Source organism: Octopus bimaculoides, chromosome 10 (genome assembly GCF_046866305.1).
Source record: "Octopus bimaculoides isolate indiv1 chromosome 10, ASM4686630v1, whole genome shotgun sequence".
Lineage (NCBI taxonomy): Eukaryota > Metazoa > Mollusca > Cephalopoda > Octopoda > Octopodidae > Octopus > Octopus bimaculoides.
Window position 1 is genome coordinate 34,150,268 of NC_142937.1, and position 23,259 is coordinate 34,173,526.

A 23,259-nucleotide genomic window follows, 5' to 3' on the forward strand; every position below is an offset into this window, starting at 1 on the left:
AACAATGTTTCTAGTGTGATGGATTTCAACTATGGTGTTAAAACATCTTTGATATCTACAGACAACTCTGTGGGGAAATAATTGCAGGAGATTGCTGTCACTGTTGGTAGCGTTGGCACTGTTGTTCTTGGTGGTGGTGGTGGTGGTGGTGGTGGTGCTGATGTTGCTATTGTTTCTGTTGTCATTGGTGGTGTTGCTATTTGTGTCGTCGTTGTTGTTGTTGTTGCTCAAAGTGGTGGTGGATCAACACTTGTTTATGAATGACAACACTTCCTTATCAAAGCAGCATTTGTTGATGTTGTGATCGTTGTTGGTGTTGGTGGATCAACAAATATATTACATATAAATGATACCTAATCCTCATCAAAGCAATTTTAGCTGCTACTGCTACTGCTGTTGTTGTTGTTAAGTAGATCAGCTTCCAGTGTGTTGAAACCGTTGTCAATCTCTACCTATCAAATTGACACATAATACATTAATACAACCAAGTATTATAGAAATCTCTAATATATTTAATGAAACCTAAATCCAATTATTGATTGATTGAAAGTGTTTTAATGCTGTTATATCACAACTTAGGCTGGTGCTGTTATATGGATCCATTGCTTTCATATTCTTAGGTAAGATGATATAACCACAATAATGGCAGGATATAGTTCTTAATTGATACATAATTGATTATTTATATCACTGAAGCCAATTAGAGAACATAATGTGGTTATTCCTCTAGAAATACTAACTAAATCTCCCTCATATCACAATCTAACATTTTTAGAAAATCATGATGTATTATGTAAAGTGACACTACAAGATATCCTAGCTGGGATACCTTTGATTCTAGCTTCGCTCAGTGATGGTTGACCTGGGGTTAAACAACAACAACAGCAGCAGCAATGGAGTTAATGTTATTAACCAGTTTAGCACTTGTCTCTTGAGCAAGGTGTGTTGCAAAGCTTAAATCCTTAGTCAAAATAAAATAAATTTAACTCTACTTTTAGTATTACTCTTTTAAGCTTTTACTTGTTTCAGTCATTTAACTGCGGCCATGCTGGAGCACTGTCTTTAGTCGAGCAAATCGACCCCCGGAATTATTCTCTGTAAGCCTAGTACTTATTCTATCGGCCTCTTTTGCTGAACCGCTAAGTTACAGGGACGTAAACACAGCAGCATCGGTTGTCGAGTGATGCTGTTGGAGACAAGCACATATACACAAACACACACATATATATACATATACATATATACGACGGGCTTCTTTCAGTTTCTGTCTACCAAATCTACTCACAAGGCTTTGGTCAGCCCAAGGCTCTAGGAGAAGACACTTGCCCAAGGTGCCACGCAGTGGGACTGAACCCAGAACCATGTGGTTGGTAAGAAAGCTACTTACCACACAGCCACTCCTGCACCTATACACAGCCACTCCTGCACCTATTGAGTCCCCCCATGAATAAATATGTTGTTATTTTTAAAATTACTTTAAAACAACAATCTAAAATTAACATTTACCTCTGCTACTTTTACGAAGTAAAGCACCAACATCCATTTTCCAAAAAGGATGTAATCTATTGAAATTCCATTCTTGAGTGTATCAGTACCACAACAGTACCACAAAGATAAGTCTACCTAAATGTTTGACTACACAAGACTGGTTGAATAAGCTTCCAATTGAAACCCAAAGCCTCTGTCAAATCTAATTCTATATTATGATATAATCTTTCCTGGTTTTCACATATTGACAAAACTGAAGTAAGTTGGTTTTGAGGTTTAACTCTGTCTTAGTTAGTCAAGAGTATTTCCTCCATGATCCCCCCCTTTTTTTTGTTTTTTGTTTCAAACATTAAAACTGACACTCTGTTGGTTACGATGATGAAAGTTCTTCTGATTAGCTTGTAAGATTAATGTGCAAATGGTTGAGCACTCCTCAGGCACACGTATCCTTAACATAGGTCTCAGAGAGATTCAGCATGACACAGAATGTGACAAGGCTGTCCCTTTTGAATTACAGGTATTACTCACTTTTGCCAGATGACTAGACTGGAACAACGTGAAAGACACAACGTGCTGCCAGGAATTGAACTCACAACCTTATGATTGTGAGCCAGATATATTAACCTCTAAGCCACACACCTTCACAATTTGAAACATAGTGTATCTAGGACTACCTCATCTAATCTGCAAATAATATAAGTTTGTAGGTTAGTAAAAGATATTTGGATTGGGGAATTTACAAAGTCATAAGATTAAATGTAATAATATTATGTGAAGGTTTGGGCTTGTGTATGGTTTGTTGATGTGGGTGTGTATTTCCAGCCTTAGAATATTTTAAGGCCATATCTCTATCTATAACGAGGGATAAGAATTGTAGGCCCCATTACAACACAATAGTACTTTGCTGCATTGTAGAGATTAGATCAATGTATAAGTTTGGAGAATCCAACAAGTGGCTCAAATAAGAAATGAGTGGCTCAAATAAGAAACGAGTGGCTCAAATAAGAAACTGAATACTAGAATATGCAATTATTTCAGTTGTCTACCTTGGAGTATGTATAGTTTGGATAGGTGGAACAATTTATACCATTTCAAATTCATTGTACTCAACTATTTGACATTCACTGACAGGTAGATATTATGCTCGTTAATATCAGGGATTTCATACCACAAACACACACACACACACACACACACATTTGTTGTTGGTTTATTTGTCTCTTTCTCTCTCACTCTTTCACACACCATAAAAGATTATTGGAGATTGTGAAGTAAAACAGTTGTAAAGAATATGAAAGTTTTAACTGTGTTGTTCATGGTTAAGGGGGAAGGTGAAATTTTATGCAGTCGTTGAGGTAATATTAAATTTATGAATCAGCCTAGATTAAGAAAGAACATTTTTAATGGCTAATATTATCCAACACACCTATCTCTTATTGAAAGAAACAACAATAGCAAACGATTTAACATTATTTAATTAATCTAGTGCTGCATTAATTATAATTTTTATTATTAACATTCAGAATTTAATTTAAGCTCTCAAAGAATAAGAATAAAAATAAAAGTTAAAAGGAAGAGAAAAAGAGCAGATTTAAGGTGAACTCATTATCATGTTGATTGTATTTAGAACAGCTTACAATAAATTTCATACAAGATTATGAGGTTAAGGGTTACCATTTGAATTCAGGATGAAGAATTCATAATATCATGTATGAAATAATTACAGTGTGAAAGAGAATGTTGAGAAGAAGGAGCCTGCTATATATATTTCATGGCTGATTACTGTTGTGATGGCACCTGAGTTATATACTGCAACAGGGTTAAAGAGCAGAAGATTAGTAGCAAATCTTAACTAAAATAAAGGGGAAATACTTGTCTGAAATTAATCAATATTTATGGTGAAGATTGTTATACTAATTAAAAGACAACTAAAAGTAGAGTTCAGTAATAGGTTTAGATGTGCCATCAATGACAGATGATGACAATCAACTGGAACGAAGTGATTTAATTAATTACCTATCCATAAAAAGAGGCTTGCAAATTTACAGGAACATCCAACAATGTTATCATCTTAGAGAATTATAATTAGATGGAAAATGAAAACTGCTGATTCAGGTGACAACGTGATGTAAGTAGTAGAAGAAAAGAAAAGTTCTTTGCCTAAGGAAATATTTAACAGCCATCTTCAAGTAATGTAACTGTAGGAACAACAGAGATAAATTGGAGAAAGTTTTAATGAAAACAAAAAAGAATAAATTTATTTTCTTAATAATGAAGACACAATAAAGAGTCAATAAGTTGATAGTGTGAAATGGTTTGTCTGCTGTAACCATGTTATTAAAAGATCACTCTACAAGATGACAGTGAATAGAAATGTGAGAGTAAAGGGGAGAGGAGAAAGGGGTATAGCTCAGAAAATGGAAACATTTAGTCCTGATGGAAAAATTGTTATTATTATTATTATTATTATTAGACAAGTAATGATGTCTATTTCATCAGGGAAGCAATTGTTTTCTCAGTGGTAAACAACATTGTTTCCACTTGACTGGATTCCTTATAATAAACACCTGCTGTATTATGCTACTTGCATTTAACAGCAAATTAAGGTGTGGAGAAACAACAAAATGATTGAATCAGTCTTTTTGCAAGCAATCTTATGTGACATTATTACCTGAATATATATATATATATATATATATATATATATATATATATATATATATATATATATATATATATATATATATTGCTCTACACTTTAGAGTGAGCATCTCCTTTTGGATTGATGTTTTCTACAAACAATATATATATATATATATATATATATATATATATATATATACACATATATATATATACATATACATGCGTACCTTTATATTATACAAATACATACATACATACATACATACATTTATTAAATTCAACTTATGTTGAAAGTCAACAAACAATGTTTACTTAAGAAGTGTGGAGATGTATTGAAAGATACAGATGAGGAAATAATTTTATTCTCAAATGCAGGATAGTGCTAATAATAAGCATGAAGAGGATAAACTATCCATGTAATCACAGAGATGTGAGTTCAAGTCCCATGGCCGGCCACGGACACATTTTTTGGCAAAATATGGATAGCTTATCCTGTTCTTGCTATATTATTAGCCCTTTGAGAATAAAATTATTTCCTTATCTGTATCTTTCAGTATATATATATATATATATAGACAAACAAATAACAAAATGGAATGGTGAGTGTTGGTGACATTTAAAAGGCACCGGTGTCAGTGCGACATAAAGGGTACCTGTGCTGGTAACACGTAAAAGACACCCAGTTCACTCTGTGGTGTGGTTGATGTTAAGAAGAGCATCCAGCCATAGAAACTAAGCCAAAACAGACCATGGAGCCTGGTGCAGCTCTCCGACTTACCAGTTCCGGTCAAACCATCTAACCCATGCTAGCATGGAAAACAGACATTAAATGATGATGATGAGGAGGAGGCAGAGGAGGAGGAGGATGGTGATGATGATATTTAAATAGATTTATTAGTTTAAAAACTGATGGTTATTTAGTGAAGGTATATCTTTTCCAAGATAATTCTTTACCCAGTTTGATGCTACAGTTATTTCTAATAAATACTGAAAGCAATCATTAAAGCCAAGTAGTACTCCCTACTCCTGGCAGGAAGCTTTATCACAATGGACAGGGTGATGTTAGCTTATGTCCTACAGAAAATGGGATGGGGAAACTTTGTAAAAGACACTGCTCTACATGCAGAAAGATTCTTGTGTTTTGATAAATCTATTGAATAAGAATATCACCTGGTTTCCAATGTGTTTAGGAAAGTTAAAAGAATAGTGTTTTCCAGTTTGAAATTTAACAAATATCCTAATTAATGCAGGTGCCAAGAGAGGAATTTGCTGGCACACACACACGCACACACACACACACACACACACACATGCACACACACACATATGCACACACACATGCACACACATACATGCATACACATACACACACAAGGACAATTTAAGTATGTGTCACAACAGTTTTGATTCTACTGAGCAATGTATAAGTATGTACGTTCATGTATGTATAAGTATGTATGTATATGTATGTACGTATTTATGTATGTGTGTATGTATATATATATATATATATATATATGTATTTATGTATATATGTATGTATGTAAGGAACTTGTGTGTGTAAGTGTGTATATGTTTCTTCATATACATTGGGCTTTCCTGCCAATTTTGACGTATAAAGTACCCAGTTATTTGAGCAATTGCACAAATTCTAATTTGTACAAATTCATTGAATTAGCATCGGAAGTGGCTGAGAATTCCAGACCCATAGACTCTATCTAAATGAATTCTCAAATAAATTCAGCAAGACACAACATAACAAGGCTGAAATTTTCAGTTACAATTACAATGTATCCAACAGGCCTCTATATAATTTTTGCCAACGCAATTTCACTCATGATGTCTGAGTTAAGCCAAAGCTACAGGAAAGGCATTTGTCCATGGTGCCACACTGCGATAAAACCCAGTACCTTATGGCAACAAAGCAAAATTCTTGACCACTCAGCCATGTCTATGTCCATATATCTTTTATCTTATATCTCATACTTGTTTCAATCATAAGAGGGTGGCCATCTTGGGGTACTGCCTTGAAGCATTTTAGCCAAGTGAATTGACCCCAGTACTTACTTATATAGCCTGGTACTTATTCTATTGGTCTCTGTTGCCGAACCAATAGTTTACAGGGACATAAACACACCAACATCCCCCATTATCAAATGGTGGTGAAAGACAAATGCAGACCTAAATATCTACACACACACACTGTAATGTGGTTGGCATTAAGATGGGCACGCAGCTGCAAAGACCATGCCAAAAGCGACAAAAGAGCCTGATGCAGTTCTCAGGCTTGCCAACTCCTGTCAAACTGTCCAGTCCATGCCAGTATGGAAAATGGACGTTAAATTATGAACATGATGATAATGATGATGATGATATATGACAGGTTTCTTTCAGTTTCTATCCACCAATTCCACTCACAAGGCCTTGGTCATCTCAAGGTTAAAGTAGAAGACACTTGCCCAAGGTGCCATGCAGTGTGACTGAACCTAGAACCATGTGATTGTGAAGCAAACTTAATACCACACAGCCATGCCTGCACCTATATATATATATATATATATATATATATATATATATATATATATATATATATATATATATATATATATATATATATATATAGCCCATGTGTGTATATATATATATAGTCCATGTTATTATATATATATATATATATATATGCGTGCTTTAGTGCTGTGGCATTTCTTGATAACAAGAAATAGTAGAAGTAGGCAACAGTCATGTTTACCAGTCTTCAATAAGCTGTTATCTCATCTATACACACTGCAACACTAGCTTCACTTATACAATAAATGGTATTAAATATAATCAAAGCTGGTTCGCCAGCACCGAAACATAAAAGTCAGTGAAGAAGACATAATTTTAATTACTTGGCCAAGAAAATGACATGATACAATGAAGGTTATGACTATTTCATCATTACTGTTCTCTTTGTTCAGGGACAATCTCCAGCTTTAATTCTTCCGATCTACTTGTCCAAGAACCAATAGATTATCCATAAATTTCTTGAAATAACCAGTTACTCTTCCACCACTGTACAGCTTCCTACGTATTTATTGTTAACACCAATGCTTCATGCTTAACACAAGCAGTAAGAAAACCCTGTAAAAAGGTCCGGGTTTTCAAGTTCAAATTGTTCAGCATTTCTGTATATTTTCTTTATGCTTTATTTCACTCTTCAAAAAAAAAAGGAAAATTTTTCTCCACAGAAGACAAAAGAAGAATATGCTTGAAAGCAATTCTCTCCCCCTGAGCATTAACTCTCTTTTGTTCTCTGTCTCAGCTTCCATTAAGACCACTATGTCATATATAAATACGTTTTACAGAAAATATGTCTCACGTCCTTGAACTCATAGGGCTGGCTTCTCAGTTTCCAGGGTGCATAAGTAAGCAAGGTCACAACTTTCCCCACTGAATGGGATATCAATTAGTCACAAGACATCTCCTTGCTCCAATCGGATGGTCACATCGATGACTACTACCTTCTCCGGACAGCTAAAGACTAAGTCGGGAATCAGCCTGGAGCCTCCTACAATGGAAGAAGGCTCCACACTGACACTCCAGCCATAGTACTAGGGATGCTTATGGGGAAATAATTCATGATGAAATAATTGCTTTGATCACTTAAAACTCAAGAAAGATATTTCATAAACGTTTAATGATGACAAGACTTGCTGTGTGCAATTAGGGCAGTGAAGGGAACATCAAGAGTTGCAGCAATGAGTTTTCCTTTCATTTGCTTATGTATTTCACACAGAAGCACACAATTTCATATCATCATAGTTGACTATATACTTAAATCTTTTATTTAAGTACTGTGTTAACCCCTCTGTCATTCTACCCCAACACACACACACACACACACTCTCTCTCATCACTCCACCTTGTCAGTCATATTTAACTTAATTTAATTAGTCTATTCAACTGATCTACAAAGTCAGTAGTTCAGAGATGTTTATACATGCTGGAGACATTCAGCTGAAATTAAATCAGTGCTGCAAACCAAGGTGGAACGCAACTCTCCAGGGAGTGATTCATTACCAAAATAAATATTTCCCAATAAGGTAAACAGATAATAACTTTTAAAAAATGGCGAGGGAGAAGGAATAAATAAAAAAAAATATATATAAGTGAAAATAAAAGAAGATAAAAGTTTAATGATCAATGAAACCATCAGAAAGCAAAGTCTAATGGCAAATACATTCTGTTTAACTTCAATAGACTCAGTCGAGAGAGACAAATAATAATACATTGTGCTGTGTCAGTGGAAAGGCGGGGCTATGGTAATTATAATAGACTTCATTAAACAGAAAACAACACATATATAGGCAAATAAAGACATGTGTGTAAAGGTGTACACATGTGTGTACATATTGGTGTTCATAGATACCCACACATACATATAGGCTTTCCCATATACTCACACACACACATACACACAGATATGTGCATGTAGGTGATCATGCACACAATGTGCACATGTAGACACAGACATATTTTCTTAAATTCCTATATGTACACACACACATGCACACACACATATATATATATATGAAACACAAGTATACTTATAATATCAAGTTATATGTATACACACACACACACACTAACACACACACACGCACGCACACACACTCATACACACACACACACACACAGAATTCCATTGATCAATTAACAATTCATTGTGAAAATTAACAGCAGATAGTATTTGAGAACAATAAAAATTGACAGAAATCATGAAACACTTCTCACCCAACATTTTATTAGACAAGTTTGCAACAGATATATCGTATTCCAATAAAATGACAAAAAGAAAAAAAAGAAAGAAAAAAGAAAAGGATGAGAAAACAGATTGTCATTTGGAAGAATCTAGTTGGTCAGTGCTTTAACACTCAGAAAAATATCCTTTGTGCGTGATTTTATTGCACAGATCAGTGACAAGCTCATTTCAAGAACTTGAATCTTCTGTGGACAGTCATGTCACACAAATAAAGAAGAGACATTAAAGATGGGCCTTACCAAGTCTGGAAAGTTTGATAGAGACATGAATGATGCCAGTGAATTTCGAACTTGTTCTGTATCTCAGATTTAAAATATATTCATTTCAATACTGTTGTTTTGTGAAATCTCAGATTATTTGGGATTTTTTTCAAATGTAACTAGTTTATAGCAGAAGGCCAAAAATGGAAGTATCACAATAATATTTGTGAGCAGATAAAGAGGTGCCATATCACTGATTTGTAGAATTCCTGTATCCGTAATGGAAGTTTCCTTCATCAACTTGTCAGTACCAAATGTAGTCTAGTTTTTTTTTTTCTATTTAAAAAAATCAAATCCAGACATAGCCCATAGCAAACTACACAAAACTAAAACAAAGTAAAAAAGGAAAGTATTGAAACAAGAACAACAAATTTGTGACACTTTAATGGATGCAATATAGAGCAAAAACTCAAATTCAATCCTTTCCTTTGTTGATAATCCCAGAGAAATTTTAAGCAAACACATTGAACATGTGGCAATATGTTTGGATCAACAAGTTCTCACTGTTGCATGCTGGGTTATCTGTTCTATGAAAATGGTTTTGCAGCTCATTCTACATTTCATGTTTCAATTTCAATTAACAAAGAGTATTGGCAGTATTGATTTCTGTTGCTGGAAGGTAAAAAGAATTACTACTGTTGTCACATTTTTAAGGCATGTTTGTTTTCTTGCTTTTTTCCAAAACCAGAAAACAGGAAAAGAAAAAAGTGGGGACCATAAGTATGCGCATGATACCAAGTCTGTCAGATTCCTTAAAAAACTTGCACAAAAATGTAATTGTTTAAAAAAGATCACAAAACGTTTGATCAACAGCTTCATACACATTACATTACATGATCTTTTGTAAAATGCTTTACCCTCCGGTGACAAGATCTTAAAAACAAATCTGGTAGAGTTGCTATTGTGAACATAAGTATATGACTAATTTTCTTCTTTTCCTTTTTTAAATTTTGGAATTGAGTAATGGATTAAAATATACCATAAATATGCAACTGGCTTGATTTTCTACTTTGTATCGATGAAGGGAGGGAACAATTCAGATAATCTTTTTTACATCAACCCCTGATTGATGAAGACATTGTTACAGAATGTGACCACTCTGGAAAACACGTCACTGTGGCAAAAATTTCAGTGAAATCTTTAGACACAATTCTGCCATTCACCCTTCATGATTAACACTTCTGATTGGAGTAGCTTTGCAATGATTGTAAATGAATTTCAGTGACAATCATTGAGTAAAATGGGACAGTTTTTCCCAACTGAGGTATTTGAGTATGATGCCCTGTTAAAAAAATGAAAGGGTGCTGCAAGTATAGTAACAATGTTGAAAAATTAACCAGCATTGTTGCATGAAAGTTTTCCAGTATTAACATCTTACTCTTTACTTTTATATCATCCAGATCTTAATTCAGGTACATTGACATTATATATGTATGCATGTGTGTGTGTGTGTCTTTTAGAATTTATTTTTTAATGATCATCATCATCAGTTTCACCAATTTAATCATCATTCATCACCATTGACAATGATGAGAGCTACTACTGAGCAAAGTGAGAGCAAGCATACACTTTCAAACATATAAGCATGTGTGTGTATGGTGAGGGATGTATTTATGATACTTCATTAAAAATAAATTGTTCACTTTTAGTTAATGTCCTGCTGATGAGGTAGTAATGTATGTCTTCCATTAGACAAATGATGCCAAAAATCAGGACATTTTGCAAAGTTTTCCAACAACAGATGCTTCCAAATATAGAGAGAAGCTTCAATATATGTCACTCAAAGACTGATTACTTGCAAAATAATGATTGAATGGCAAGTCACTTTCTTCAATCAGGAAACGAAGACAGAAAAAAACATTTCTACTTAACCGAAAATATATCTTCATTTCTGGAAAAGATACAATATATAATTTTGTGATTGATCTGTTAATGTTTGCAGAGATGTCACACCACCAAGGAATTAAGTTTTCCTTCATTCACTTCCTTAGAATTCTTATCCATTTAACACTGCTTATTTCACTGCTTTCTTAATATCTAAGAGACTAATACAAGAAATGCTAAATAGACATATATATCATAATCTCTCATAAGACTCTCCATAAATAAATTTTTAAAAATCTCCCCTAAAAAGGTACATTATCAGTCCAGTTTTACATTATTTAATGCTTACATTTATTGTTCTGTATTTGAAGAAGGGTTATAATTTAATTTCTACAGAAATTATATTTGCAGTTCTACATTTTTCGTACAATCATCCACCCTATATGAAGTAAGGAATAGAATCAGGTCTTGGTGATTTTGAAGGAAAATTATATCTAAAATTATGTAAATTAACTATATCCAATTAATAAAAAAAAATTAAGAGATTTAACATCAGAAACCTTCTCTGTGTGTGAGTATGTGTGAGTGTACACACACACACACACACAACACCAGTACCATCATCATCACCATCATCATTATTATTATTATCATCATCCACTGTGAATTTTTCTGAAATTGTTTTTATACCTGCAGCACTCAGTAGACACTGCTTTTGAGTGCAATGAAATAATTTTAAGTTTGAAACAATGACAATGTGGTTAGTAGTTGAGTAGTTATTAACCTTACAGTTATTATGCCATACCTGTAATCACGCCAGGGAAACCATGTAATTCAGTGATGTGAAATAGGGCAAAACCTGTTCATTTATCCACCATATAATCATCAGTTCTCAAAAATGACACCCTACACTGTAATAATCAATCAATTAATATCTATGTCTGTAGTAAGTTGGTGAGCTGGCAGAATCACTAGCTTGCTTGGCAAAATGCATAGCGGCATTTTGTCCGTCTTTATGTTCTGGGTTAAAATTCTGCTGAGGTTGACTTTCAGGTTTGTTAGAATAAGTACCAGTTGAGTAGTGGGGTTGATGTATTAGACATGCCCTCTCTCCCAAAATTGCTGGCCTTGTGCCAAAATTTGAAATCAATATCTATGTCCTTCTTAGGGAAAGAAACTATTTTTTACATACCCAGGTCTATTCCCCATTTTTTTAGGAAGGAGTAGCCACAACAATACACACATTGGGTATTCCATTCATTTCCTAGCTCACAGAGGTGAGCTCCATTCTATTCTCAGGTCAAAGCATAGAATGCAACCCCCAATATCAGAAAGAAATAAAACCAAAAATTAAACATCATCAGCATGTAGACTACATAATATAGAAAACAAGTTTAATGCTGACTACTACAGACATCAGAAAGTTGATAAGAAAGTGATATAAAAGCAATAATTTTGACATAATACTTGTTTGGTATCCTCTCATAATATATAAAATATCTTATTACATTATCACATAAAATACATTTATTTTATATTTGGGGATAATAACTGAGACTAAATATAATAAATGCAGTTCCACTGAACTATGCAATACTTCTACTCAAGCCCCACCCCATTAACCTATATGTCATCCAATCATCCTTGATGTGTTATTACTTATAAACATCTTGCTCAAGACTTAACCTAATCCTTTCTTCTCAGAACTTGTCTGCCTCGCCCACGACTCTTCTTTCAGGTAGTGACCAACAAAAGTTCAAGCTGAGTAGCAAACAAACTGAACAAAGTCAAGGGTGTAATCCTTCTTTCATTCCATTTATCACTAGATATTGGGTTAAAGATATTCCCATTAACAAATAACATATAACACTGAAGACTAAAAATTACCTTATCCCCGAGGGACAGAATCAGTGTATCAGTACCTATGAGATGGTGATGAGGTTTCATCCTTGACCGATGTTGGCCCTGCTAGAAATGTCAGATGATGCATATATCAACTTCTCCATGATGAGTATGTGAATATCTTTTTTAATGTAGGCACCATGATTTCTGGCTGTATTCTCAGTAAATGTTCTGAGATGAAGTATTTCCAGGTTGTCAAGTGAGCTCTAAGGTTTTGGTATGCTCTTTTAAGTTATGTCCTAGATGTTTTGAATAGCCCCCTTTTCTCACATGCAACTGGCAAATGATTAATGTATAACTGGAAGGGGTTTATAAGAGACAAACTAACAATGACAGATTACTGATGCAAATAAGAGAATATCCGAACGTTTATAAGAGACAATGGAAAGAAAACCAGTTTTGGTTCTCTGAAAGAGTAACTAAAACAATGTAGAAGAGATATATAGACATTAGCTTAAAGAGAAATAACAAGTAAAGATCTTTATAGATAGGGATAGGTGTGACTGTGTGGTTAAGAAGCTTGCTTTCCAACCATATGGTCTTGGGTTCAATCCCATTGTATGGCACCTTGGGTAAGTGTTTTCTACTATAGCCCCAGGCTTATCAATGCCTTGTGAATGCATTTGAAATGCAGAAACTGAAAGAAGTCTGTTGTACATATTCATATATCTGTGTGTGTGTGTGTGTGTGTGTGTGTGTGTGTGTGTGTGTGTGTGTGTGTGCGCGCGTGTGTGCACGTCTGTTATGTTTGTTGTTATGTTTGTCCCTCATCACCACTTGACCATAGGTGTTGGTTTGTTTATATCAACATAACTTATGAGATTGACATGATAAGTGCCAGGTTTAAAAAATAATTTCTGGGGTTGATTTGTTCAAATAAACCCTTCACTACAGTGCACCAGCATGTCCACTGTCACATAACTGAAACAAGGAAAAGATAAAACATAGAGTGGTTTCTGTAAGGGAGAAGTGTCTAGGCACAGGAATGGTTGTGTGGTAAGAAGCTCGCTTCCCAACCACATGATTCCAAGTTCAGTTCCACTGCATGGCACCTTGGGCAAGTGTCTTCTTCTATAGCCTCAGGCCTTGTGAGTGATTTGATAGACAGAAACTGAAAGAAGTCCGTCGTATGTATGCCAAGTCCATATGCCAAGGAATGGAATCCAGCTATAAAAATCCTGCCAAAACAGTCACAGAAGTCTGGTGCAGGCTTCTACCTGGCTGGCTCTTGTGAAACCATCCCACCCATGCTAGCATGGAAGGCAGACATTAAACAACGATGATGATTATATGTGTGTGTGTGTGTGTGTGTGTGTGTGTGTGTGTGTGTGTGTGTGTGTGTGTGTGTGTGTGTCCCTCCCACCATCGCTTGACAACTGATGTTAGAATAAATAAGTACCAGGCTTACAAAGAATAAGGCCAGGAGTTGATTTCTTGAACTAAAAGGCAGTGCTCCAGCATGGCCACAGTCACATGACTGAAAGAAGTAAGAGAATAAAAGAATGACATCAACAGGTTTCCTTCTCCTGGATAAATGAGTTTGGTGCAGCTAATGTTTAGTTTAGGTGAGAAGCTAAAATGTTGGCATTATGACCCACCCTAAACACCAGAAGTATCAAGCTTGGAAAAGAAGAAGTATTCCATCCTCAGTTTTTATGTTATTTGGTAAAATATTCCAAAATAATAACATCGTTTTGATTATAGTATTTTATTGGAATTGAAACTATCATGAAACTTTTCCTCACTTTGGTCAATTCTTGTTTCTTTTACTTTATTGTACAATATTTTATTTATATAGAATTAAATAAATATTTTGTGCAACAGAATGTCTTCAGAAAATTAACGTATATGATAAAATATCTACACACACACATGCAAGCACACATACATACATACATACATACATACATACATACATACAGAGTTATGATTCTCTTAGTATGCAGGAAAATTTCCTTGAACCAAATAAAATGGAAGAAAGTTGTCTAAATGTGAAATGATGTGATGTATAATTTATAGAAATATATATTTTTAAAAATAAACAAACAAATTAACAGATAAATAAGGAAATAAACAATAGTTTAGACAACAACATGTTGCCAATAACAATCTGTGTGTGGCAGACAGGAAAACAGGTGGAAGTTTTATAGGAATATCTTTAATCTAATGAAACAACAGAGAGGCAGAATTGATAGAGAAATAGAGAGAGTGAAAGCCATATATATATATATATATATATGGAGAGAGTGTGTGGAGAGAGGTGGGGCAGGGTTAATATAAATATAGAAAGGCAGGGGACAGAATTGATACAGATATACTGGAGTGGCAGAGTTAATATACTCATGAAAGTGAGGGGGAGCAGAGTTTATAGAGACATAGAAAGAGGAAGAGGAGGAGGCAGAGATAATATCAACGTATAGAGAGGAGAAGAGTTAATATAGATAGATACATTGATAGAAAGAGTGTGGGGACATAGAGGCAATATAGACATAGACACCGTGAACAAGTACCATGAACTCTGTGTGTGTGCAGTATGGATAAATAGATAACAACAGTTCCAAATGATTGGTTTTAGTTCCACTAAAACAAATCTAGATAAGATAAATCAATAACTTCATTCAGACAGATATATATTAGTGAGGTATATCTATTATAGTATTTGATTTCAACCCCTGTATAACTGAGTTCAAATCTCACAAGGGTTACCTCTTTTTATTTTTGCATTATTTAACTCCAGTAGTCAAGACTATTGATAAGGTTGCAAGACGCAACGAAAATTTTAGGAAAATAAAAATAAGAAATAAGTGGAAATTTTAACGGTGAGTGTGTTAAACTTCAAGGCACAATAAGAAAATGACTCTCCCCAGACACAACAGAATATAACTTCAGTAGAGTTGATTCAATAATTACCAGTAATATACTAGGGTTAATTCAATCAGTTGCAGCTTTTAAATCTAACATAATTGTTACTAATAATTATACTGGTGTGAAACATGGTATATTTTAACTGAGGATTCTGTGCATGAATCACTATGAGTTAGTCCACAACCACTAAGTAAAGTAAAGACCCTCTTTGGTCAGGATTGACCATGGGATTGCACCTAGAAAGTTACTATCCAAGGTAGAAGTCCAGGCAAGGTTGTTTATGGGAGACCAGAGTCGCCCATATATAATAGCCTCCTGTCTCTATGTCACTGATGTTATCCAAGAGAAAGGCAAAGGCTGATAAAGCTTGGCACCAGTGACGTTACAGCTCATTTCTACAGCTGAGTGAACTGGAACAACGTGGAATAAAGTGTCTTGCTCAAAAACACAACACACAGACCAGTCTGAGAATTGAACTCACTACCTCATGATTGTGAGAGCAATGTTTTAACTACTGAGCCATGTGAGCCACTACCACTGTATATATATATATATATATATATATATATATGTGCGGGTGACACATGAGGTTTTTCAAGCGAGATCTTTGCCGGTGCCCCTGAACTGGCTCATGTGCGGGCGACACATGAAATTTTTCGAGCGAGATCGTTGCCGGTACCCCTGGACTGGCTCTTGTGTGGGTGACACATGAGATGCACCATTTGAGCGTGACCGTTGCCAGTGCCGCCTGGCTGGACTTTGTGGGGTTTTCGAGCGAGATCGTTGCCAGTGCCCCTGGACTGGCTTTTGTGCGGGGTGGGACATGAAATGCACCATTTTGAGTGTGGCCATTGCCAGTACCACCTGACTGGCCTTCGTAAAAGCACCCACTACACTCTCTGAGTGGTTGGCATTAGGAAGGGCATCCAGCTGTAGAAACTCTGCCAAATCAGATTGGAGCCTGGTGTAGCCATCTGGTTTCACCAGTCCTCAGTCAAATCGTCCAACCCATGCTAGCATGGAAAGCGGACGTTAAACGACAATGACGACGACGACGATATATATATATATATATATTAGTATAAATTCAATAAACAATATAAATAAGAAGACAAGATTTATCAAATGTATACAAATAAGGTATTGACTTAATGCTTTAATGGAAGGAGAAAGTGTTGTTTTGGATGTTAGTCTTTCATCAGAAGAAAGAGAGCTTAGAAGAAATGAGAAATAGAAATAGATATTAAAAAAGGGATCATTGGAGTACATTTATGAAGTTGTTGCAAGTACATCAGAAAGAGTCCTTCATGTGGAAGGTGTGGTGGTTGGGTCCAGCAAGGGAAGTTGTGCTGAAATGGAAAGGGCAGGAATTGCAAGAGGAATGGGAAGAGAGAAGGGACTTAGGGAAGAAGACAGGGTGTGGGGAAGGAGGAACTGTGGATGAGGAGGTAGTGTGTGTGTATGTGATACTTTGAAAGGAAATATAACTGTAGATTTTTAGCCAGAGCTGTGTGTTTAGAAAGATGTAAACAACCTGTCCTTATATATAAAATCCACAAAGATATCTAAAGATATATTTTGTAGTATTGAAACAAAACACTCAACAGAACAGCAATTTGTATGCACAAATATATACACGCATGAACACACACACACATACATACATACATACACACACGTATACAGAAATATAGTGTGCATGCATATGTAGAAGTGTGTGGGTATGTGTGTATATATATATATATATATATATATATATATTTATATATACACATATATTTATACACACACACACACATATGCATACACAAAATAATACGTATGCATCTACTTGTACGTGTGGATGCACACATACACCCACATTAATATTTCAAGTAGAAATTTTAATATTATCACTTCAAATATTTAAACTATTTTCAAGAGCCATCTTAAAAAATTAAATTTCATTTATTCCCCTTACTTTATTTGTGTCTAAAGTATCACTGACAGTTCCATTTCTACACTTCTTCCATTCTGGCTATTAATCATTGTCAAGTCTTGCAGTTAAAATCACATTCATTTTTCCAACTCTTTAATTATTTGCATAACTCAAATGTTATATGCTCTGAGTGTAACCACAAGCCATTCTTCACGTCACACAATCCATCATGTGATAGCTAGAATTCAATTGTAAGAAATAATCAAATAAAATACTAAATTTCCACCTCTCAACCTCAAATCTCTGGTATCTTAAGCCCACCCATCCTCTCTCCTTTTCTCTCACCCTTTCTCTGTCTCTCCCTCTTTCTCTGTCTCTCCCTCTTTCTCTGTCTCTCCCTCTTTCTCTGTCTCTCCCTCTTTCTCTGTCTCTCCCTCTTTCTCTGTCTCTCCCTCTTCTCCCCTCTCTCTCTCTCTCTCTCTCTTACTCACTTTTGCCATTATGAACCATTAAACCAATACCAAATACAATTTTTTCAAGACAAATATAAGAAATGTTATTTGTTGGGCACTAAGACAAAGTTTATCTTAGAATTTGTTTTATTACATTTTATTATTATCATTATTATCATTATTATTATCAGGTGAAAAACTAGAGGTAGTCGATAGCTTCCGCTATCTGGGCGACCAAGTTAGTAGTGGGGGTGGGTGCGCTGAAAGTGTAGCTGCTAGAATAAGAATAGCCTGGGCAAAGTTTAGAGAGCTCTTACCCCTGCTGGCGACAAAGGGACTCTCACTCAGAGTAAAAGGCAGACTGTATGACGCATGCGTACGAACAACCATGCTACATGGCAGTGAAACATGGGCTGTAACTGCTGAGGACATACGTAAGCTCGCAAGGAATGAAGCCAGTATGCTCCGTTGGATGTGTAATGTCAATGTGAATACCCGTCAGAGTGTAAGTATCTTGAGAGAAAAGCTGAACATTAGAAGCATCAGTTGTGGCGTGCAAGAGAGACGATTGCGCTGGTATGGACATGTGGTGAGAATGGAGGAGGATAGCTGCGTGAAAAAGTGCCACACCCTAACAGTTGAGGGAACCCGTGGAAGAGGTAGGCCCAGGAAGACCTGGGCTGAGGTGGTGAGGCAAGACCTTCGTACATTGGGCCTCACCGAGGCGATGACTACGGACCGAGACCTTTGGAAATGGGCTGTGCGTGAGAAGACCCGGCAAGCCAAGTAAGATCGTTGCCAGTGCCCCTGGACTGGTTCTTGTGCGGGTGGCACATGAGATGCACCATTTTGAGCGTGGCCGTTGCCAGTACCGCCTGACTGGCTCCTGTAGGATTTTCGAGCGAGATCGTTGCCAGTGCCCCTGGACTGGCTTGTGCGGGTGGCACATAAAAGACACCATTTCGAGCGTGGCCGTTTTCGTGCGGGTGACACGTAAAAGCACCCACTACACTCTCTGAGTGGTTGGCGTTAGGAAGGGCATCCAGCTGTAGAAACTCTGCCAAATCAGACTGGAGCCTGGTGTTGCCATCCGGTTTCACCAGTCCTCAGTCAAATCGTCCAACCCATGCTAGCATGGAAAGCGGACGTTAAACGATGATGATGATGATGATGATCATCATCATCATTATTATTATTATTATTATTATTATTATTATTATTATTATTATTATCATTATTATTATATTCCTACTATTATCATCAATAAAAGACATCATTTAAAATTAAGATAAAAGAAACCATCATCATCATCATGATTACCACCTCTACCACCACCACCACCACCGCTGCCATCACCGCCGCCACCACTGCCGTACTAAGGCGGGAAGCTGGCAGAAATTAAAATGTTGGAAAATGTGCTTTGGTATCAGTTCAGTCTCTTCATACTTTGAATTCAGATCCTCCTGAAGTTCACTTTGCTTTCATCCTTCTGAGGTCCATTATATAAAGTATCAGTCAAATAACTCTCCTCTCACAATTGTTGGCATTGTGTTTAAATTAGAAACAATTATTATTATTATTATCATCATTGTTATTGTTATTATTATAATTATTAATAATAATCATAATGATAATAATAATACTCAATACCAGCAGATGACAACGTTTCCCTAAAAGAAATGGAGAAACTTTCGAAATACAAAGACCTGGAAATAGAGGTAACTCGAATGTGGAATCAAAAAACAGAAACAATTCCTATCATAGTAGGTGCCTTAGGTATAATAAAAATATTCAGACAAATACAAAACAAAAACACCAGGACTTACAAATATATATAACATACAGAAAATTGCACTACTGGGCACTGCACACATCCTACGCAAAATACTTTCAATACAGTAACCATAAGAGCACCACAGCAAACCACAGCACATACACAAGGCGCACAGAGCTGCGCTCGGTAGTGAAGTGAAAGCACGTTATAAAAATAAAACTACTGAATAATAATAATAATAATAATAATAAGAAGAAGAAGAAGAAGAAGAAGAAGAAGAAGAAGGCGAGCTGGCAGAATTGTTAGCATGCCGGGTGAAATGCTTAGCGGTATTTCATCTGTTGCCACATTCTAAGTTCAAATTCCACCAAGGTCAACTTTGCCTTTCATCCTTTCAGGGTTGATGGAATACATACCAGTTACACGCATTTTGTTTGTCGCTCCATTCTGAGTTCAAAGCCCCAAAGAATTCCCCTCACCACATGGCTCATGATAAGAGATGTACATATCGTCAGTCGCTAAGGGACATGCTCAGCAGGTTAAGGTCAAACAACTGACAAGCAAATCTGTGGTGTTGAGCAGACTATTTGCTGTAGCCCATCTTTTATATCAAGACAAAACAACGTACATGATAACACTTCCAATCAATTAAGATCAGAAGCCATGAGAGCCACTGCCTGGTACTGCATTTATTATTATTATTATTATTATTTTTATTATTATTATTATCATTATTAAAAAGGTAGCAAGCTTGCAGAATCATTATCATGGCAGACAAAACGCTCAGTGGCATTTCTTCCAGGTCTGAGTGCAAATGGTGCCGAGGCTGACTTTGCTTTTCATTCTTTTAGGGTTGATAAAATAAGTACCAGTCATGCACTGGAGGTCAATTTAATCAAATTACCCCACTACCACACACACACACATACACACACACACACTACAACTGCTGGTCTTGTGCCAAAATTAGAAATAATAATAATTATTGTTGTTGTTGTTGATGCTGTTGCTACTGCAACAATATCATTTTATTCAGTTTGAGTTATTAACATATTTAATGGATATACAACTAAGACTTTACATAAATTATATACATTATTTATTTTCATAACTGCATAAATTATGTTAATGAAAAGAAACAGCCTAGACTTAGGATTGTAAGTGTGCTGGAAGCAACTTGCTGCATAATGCACATTGGTGTGGTTTTGGTGAGTGCTGTCATTGTTGTTATGGCATTGCAATTTTGTTTCTAATTTTATTTATTTACTGTGTTTTTGTTTTGTTTGCTTGTTTGTTTAGAATCAAAAAGTAATGATCACAGAAGTGACATGGAATATGAATTGTGGGAAAGGAAATTGGAAATTTATTTTATTAATAAATGAATAAATAATTATTGAATTAAAAATAGACTTTTTAAAAAGCTGACATTTAAAAAGGAAACCAAACAAAATAAATAGCTGTGTTAAACATTCTATTTTATTTTATATTCTTTTAATAGCTCTGTTCCGATATGATTTCAGTCTACTAAATATTGTAGCTAGTAATTCACTATATATTACAAGGCAGCAAACTGACAGAATGCTTAGTGGTATTTCGTCCCTGTTAACAATCTGAGTTCAAATTCTGTTGAGGTTGACTTTGCCTTCCATCCTTTCAGGGTGGATAAAATAAGTTCCTTTCCCTGGAATTGCTGGCCTTGTGTCAAAATTTGAAATCGGTTTACAATATATTACAATCGATTGTCTTATTATTATAGAGTTTGTTAGAAAATTGTCCCCGATATGATAACGTACAAACACACACAGATGCAATTCCTCTCACAAGATACTAGTAAACCCAAGGGGTCTAGGAAAAGACACTTGCATAGTGTACTGTACTAGATCTGGAACCAAGTTGTAGCAAAGTGAACTTCTTATATAGATGTGTGAGCATGTGTATTTGTATGTGTAAATGCAAACATACATGTATATCTGTGTGTGTGTGTGTAAATACACATGCATAAATATATATATGTGAGTGTGTGTGTGTGTGTATATATATATATATATATATATATATATATATATATATATATATATATATATACATATATATGTATATATGCATATATGTATACACATATAGAAATGTACATATGTATTGCTGTTGAATGCTAAAAACGAGGAGTAGATAGACAGCTGACAACTGATGAAGGGTCCTTTGTGTTTACTTGTTCTGTTTTCCACATTTTTCTCATTGTTTACGTATTTAATGTTATTTGCACCGTTAGTGACGTCCTGTACCCATGCATGTATATATATATATATATTAAAAATGGGGATTACCTTAGGTTTCCCATCCATAAAGAGTTTAGCTTTATATCGACAGATTCCAAAAGCTGTTGGCCCAACACCACTTAAAAATATTTGGGCCAACAGATTTTGAGATCTGACAATACGTCATAATGTTAAACCCTTTATAGATGGGAAACTTAAGGTAATCCCATATATCAGCCTTCCGCATTTTTTATATATGGTATTCTGTGTCATAGAACATGCTTCTTCTTTCAGATTTATGTTTTTTACAGACAATATATGCATATATATATATATATATATATATATATATATATATATATATATATATATATATATATATGCATGTGTGTGTGTGTGTATATATATATATATATATATATGTAAAGTGAGAGAGAGGAGAGAGAGAGAGAGAGAAAGAGATATGTGAGGGAGGGTGTGAGAAAATATATATACATGTGTATGTGTATACACACGTATACACACCAGTGCAAAGACAATATAAATTTTAAAATTAATTTGATTTCCTCCTAATATTAATCATGCCAAAATAACATTGACAATCTAAAGAAAAGATAGTAAAATATATATCTATGAATGACCAACACACACTCCAGGATGCTGCTGAATAATGTGTACAACAATTATTTTGTCAGTAGGAAAGATATAGTATACATGTATAGCTAATTACATATGTAGACTCTTTTAAACATAAGAGATTCTGATATAGAAGGATTTACTTTTCGTAATGAGATAAAAGCCCAAGGCTGTGTATAATATAGAATATTTATAAATAGAATGTCTTACAGCTGTTTCCAAGGTATTCATTATATCCCTTCATCGGAGACTGTGTCAGAATATGATTAAGCAATAGTTAGTTTAGTTAAGATAGGAAATATAGAGTGAATGTAGAGATATTTGTAAATAGGATTTGAGGTTGTAGTGGTGGTTGTTATTGTCAGTTCTACATTTTTGATTGTCATGGAAGAAGGCCTTCCATCTCATTCTTCGTATGAGGTCCCTAGTTTTGGA

The 23,259-nt window shown here is 35.2% G+C and overlaps 1 protein-coding gene across 1 annotated transcript in view; it reads right to left on the minus strand.

Moving 5' to 3' along the window:
* LOC106877315 (cytosolic carboxypeptidase 6-like) overlaps positions 1-23,259 on the minus strand; it is a 1,751,930-nt gene that overhangs the window by 1,054,627 nt on the left and 674,044 nt on the right. The window lies entirely within an intron of this gene.